Here is a 4,733-nt window from a genome sequence, read left to right as displayed (position 1 = left end):
TAAAAAGCAGTAGATGTCAAATACTAGGCATTTTTTAAGGTTTCACATAACAGACCTAGCGCAAACTGGGGAAGATGGATTAGACAAAAAATGCTATTGCCTGACTAAATGTGGTTGAAAGAGCATATCTAGGGTAATTGGCACTGACTCAGGATCAAAATGGAGAGGTGCTCTAAGAGATGTTTTATCAATGGCCTGTCCTGGAATGGCATAGTTCAATATTTTCATTGTTGACAGAGAAGTAGAAGAGATACAAAGCTTACTGAATTTCAAGATGGTTTAATAGAAGGGAGTTAATTTGGCAGGACAGGTTTTAGTTCAAAAATGGAGTAATGAAAAGCAGAAATTCTATCTGAGAACAGTACACTGACAAATGGAAATTAGTAGGTAAGTACAGGAATGGAATTTGACTGGCTTATGAAGTGTCCCGTAGGAAAGGATTCACAGGTTACTCACAATGATTCCCAAGCATGAGAAATGGTGTTGTATTGATGTACAAACAAAATTGGCATTTATGAAGGAAAAAATAAAGCTGCAGAATTCTGGATACAACAGGATGTGCAGCAAATTTGGACAGATATAACACACGCTGAGAAGAGTCACAGTGCCATATGGAAAAATTGGACCAAATGATTTTGTTTAGCCTAGAGGAAAGAGAACTAGATTATCACATGATAGCAGTCAAGTAAATAAAGGAAAAAAAAGAGGTTCACCTGCTCCTAAGTGCCTTCTGTCTCCTAAAGCCCAAAAAAGAGGAGACAAGAAGTAATGGCTGTAAATTACAAGAAAGCAGCAGTTTAGTTACTCCTAGGCTGAGGACTCCATCTTGGGAGCTTTTTAAAATCATGAGTAATCCTTCTAAAAGATGATCCTACCTCTTGGCTGCACTAGGTGATCTCTTTAAAGTCCCTTCAGTCCTATGAAGGATGTCTTACTGATGTCTAAATCCCAACCAGACTATTTTCCTGTAGCAAAGGCCTTCAATAACAATAAAACAGTCTTGAATATTTTTTTTTTAGGTTATCCAGACCACGACATTATTGTGTTTGGAAGCTGTAAAAAAATTATTGCACCTGTATTATTCTGCATTAACTAAATGATGATTGAAACACCTACTTCTTTCAAAAAGAAGGTATTGCAAAATAGGCTGTGATTTCTTTATTGCTCTTCCTGGGACCATATCGGTTCAACCACAGCATAACCTGCAAGTTATGAAACAGACAGAGCTGATGAAAATATAAAGGCAGTGGCCAGATTCATCTCACTTACCTACTCATGACTTCAGTATAAATATCCTCAGCTGCAGCATTCACTGTAATCTTCATGCATGGTGAATGGAGAAAGCTAGACAGTTTTAAGATGCTGTTCATTTGACTTTCTTTAGATGCCAATAATATGGTGAGACAAGCCAAAGTGCTTCTTTCACTCCGCTGATTAGGCACAGCCAGGCTAGAGGAATAGCTCAGATGGGGAAATCTGCACAGCAAATACCCTCATCTCCTCAGATAAATTCTACCTGGTGTGCTGATGTCAAAGCACAGCGGTATCCACATCACAACATTGGATACACAACAATGATGACTAGCAGCTTCTAGAAAGAGCTAATAAGAGCTGATAACAGCAGATAAATCTTGGAGGCAGATTACATTAAAAACAATTAATATGTAAAAATCAGGATCAGTATTTATTTTTTTTTAGATGGAGAATCCATTGATTACTACTACTTTGTATGTGACTGCAGTGCACAGATGATTAGATTAGAACAACTGCTTACATTGAAAAGGACAGTATTTCTTACCTTGGGCACACCAGATAAATTGTTAAAAATGATGTGTCTGGGATTATGTATATTCATTATCAGATTTTCTTTTTTCAAAGTGTTTGAAAATATAAAAGCTGAAAAGGCAGGAGCACTTCACCTCATTTCTAGCTGAAAAATGACAGCCCATCTTATTCCAGTATTTATTTTCAGTAAAACTGATTTTGTAATTGAGGGAAAAGAGAAGAAGAATCTACTGTTTTGCCCCATTCTTTTCCTCAAACCTCAATGACTGTGTTAGATAAAACAAAGTTTCTATCTTATCAAATACACACATGGTGTTACCAGTGCCTCCTCAGGAGGGCCAGGTGTCCTGACTGGGATCACAGTCTCTGGCTCTCCCACCTCTGCTTTCATCTGCTTCTCACCACCTCCCTCTTCAGCATTCTTTCCCCACTGTGTTTCACTTTTCTTATAGGACTGTGGCCTGTGACAGTCAAACCCCATGGAAATGGCTGTGGTGCATGAACCAAATTAGTGGAAGCATTTGATTTTCCATTTCTATTGTAAATATTGATTTCTATAACACTGTAATAATCAGAGAGTCACAGGAGAAAAATATAAGAAAACTCTTAGCTCCGGGGCTGCTGGAAACAAACTACATAAAGGATCAATTTTTGTTTGATTATTTGAAAACCCAGACTGCAGAAGCAGATCAATACTGCCAAAGACCATCCTCTAGACATGTAGCCCATGGAGTGAAAAATACACACATCAGTTTGCGTTTCTTTCAGTTTTCAAAAAAAAAATCCATTAAATTTATGGACTAGTTTGCATATAAAACAGAGTAATTGCCCTGGTGATGTAAGAAGATCACAAGAAGGCTTCTGAGAATTCAGTACGTGTTAGTCAGATACACTGGAGCTCTAGAAAAAAGAAAAAAAAAAAACAAGCTGAAAAGCATTCCTCTGAATAATGGGTTGTACAGCAGTCCCTAGAGCTTCATTATAAGCTTTTTTTGAAATAGCCCCTTGGGACTCATAGTGAGACAGGAAGGAATTGTGAGGATGGAAAAAGATTTTGTTAATTCCCTTCCCTTAGTACAAAGCATTCCCGTACTTATCATGAAATTTTGAATCCTCAACAACAGTGTCCATGAGTCTTCCAAGGTAAATTTCATATTCTTACTCAAGGGAAAAAAAAAAAGATTAGTTTTTTTTTTACTGGAAACAGTGGTTTTGAACATCTTCACACTGTGGAGTATTTGTAAAAATTCTTTTTGAGAATTATATGCTTCATTGACTAAATATTAACCACTTGTTTGAAATAATAATACACTGAATGTGTACTGCTGAAATTGCATCAGAAATAAAGAGTTAGGTTACCCTAAAGTAAACTGCTAAGAAGCAATTCAGAAATTCTCTCATTTCTAAGTCACCTTCCTGTCACCCAAACATGGGTTGAAAAAACCCTCACAGAGGCCTGCCAACTTTTATCTGGTCAATGAAATATGTAGAAGTTTGCTGGATCAAGCTCTTAATTTCCTGCTAAGCATTTTAAATACCTTAGGAAAACTGCTTCATCAATATTTTATATGCATATTTACTTACTTTGTGGTGACTTCCAGATAGCTGGTATTGTCCAGACTGCACTCATTGAAATTGCATTAAAAATAAACAACGTAAACACAAAAGCTAAATACACAGGTGAGTAAGTGTGCAGATTCAAGAATTCTGCATGATTGTCACCCTCTGGAGTTAACTCTGCATGATCTGGATTTTCTTATATTAAAAAAAAAAAGTGGTTCAGGCCAAGGAACCCAAATACCTATGACATATTTGTAATACAGTAGAAATATGAGAGAAATTAAGATGAAAAGGATAAGTAGAAATCATAAAGAGATTTAGCAAAAATTATTGTAGGCAGTGCTTACCCACACCATCTCACAGGTCATTGTCTTGTGGGGCAGCATTATCTCCCTAGGACCCAGTCCTGACCATCACTCCCACCCAGGGCTTGCTCTGTGGCTGGCCTCTGGCCCTCATCTTATGCTGCTGGCCCAAAGCAAGAGCAGGGCCACAGGTGGTCAGGGAGATCAGCTGCTATTCTTACATCCACTGACTGTTTTCAAGTAGAGGCCAAAAATCAGGTGCCTGATAAAGTTCAACCGCATTGAGGGCTTTTAAACATGTGATGATAGGTTTCAGATATCAGCTGTGATGCCATCATGCTGTTAAGTGATAGTTTTCAACAGACCCAGAACAACCCAAAATGCTGCAGCTGTAGTCCTGCAAGGCTCCTTCCATCTACAACCTGAATCCAGAAAAGCAGAAAAGAGAGAACTGCCAGCAGTGATTGCAGAGTAAATGAGAATTTTTATGTCATACAGTGAGTAAGAAGCCAAGATACTGGTAAAACCAAAGCAACAACAACAAAATCATAGCCAAATAACAGTTTGGCAGCAGTCTTTTTTGAGCTCCATACTGATAGCAAAGCTAAAAAAATTTAGAACAAAGTAACAAGAATTTTCAGCCCCCAGCTGCTTAGCCAAAGTCACATCTCTGGCGTGTGACTTATTCCTGTAGCTTTCCCAAGACCACACTTACTGATATGATCTTTCAGCGACATACTGGGAAGGGATGTTTTGTTTCCTTCCTGAACAAGAGGCAGTTAAAAATGCTAGAAATTGTTAAGGCCGTTGTCACTGTGTCCCTAATAGATATAATTAGCTAGCTGTCTGCTCTGAAGCTGAGAATCTCTTACTGCTCTGCTCTTGGAACTAAGGACAGTAAATCCAATCTCTGCACAGGCTGTTCCCCATGCAGTAATGCTTAACCTTTTTAGAAATGTGGGTAGGGTAGTGACTTTGTTATAAATATCACCTCATACTTTGCATTAGGAAATTTTATCCAAGTTCTTCCAGAATATTCTAGGTTTTTTTTCAAGTATATGGCTTGACATTTTCCATGCCCAG

The 4,733-nt window shown here is 38.0% G+C and overlaps 1 long non-coding RNA gene across 1 annotated transcript; it reads right to left on the bottom strand.

Moving 5' to 3' along the window:
- Positions 1 to 1,808: 1,808 nt before the first annotated feature.
- LOC116226693 (uncharacterized) lies at positions 1,809 to 3,960 on the bottom strand. Its single transcript, XR_004166391.2, has 3 exons — positions 3,693 to 3,960; positions 2,879 to 2,942; positions 1,809 to 2,685 (listed from the first exon to the last, which is right to left on the bottom strand). It is a non-coding gene; the product is annotated as an uncharacterized LOC116226693 (long non-coding RNA).
- Between the last annotated feature and the right edge of the window lie 773 nt (positions 3,961 to 4,733).

The sequence above is a fragment of the Phasianus colchicus genome, chromosome 1, assembly GCF_987193195.1.
Source record: "Phasianus colchicus chromosome 1, bPhaCol1.hap1.1, whole genome shotgun sequence".
Lineage (NCBI taxonomy): Eukaryota > Metazoa > Chordata > Aves > Galliformes > Phasianidae > Phasianus > Phasianus colchicus.
Note: the sequence above shows the minus strand (reverse complement) of the source record. Positions and strands in the feature narration are given on the sequence as shown.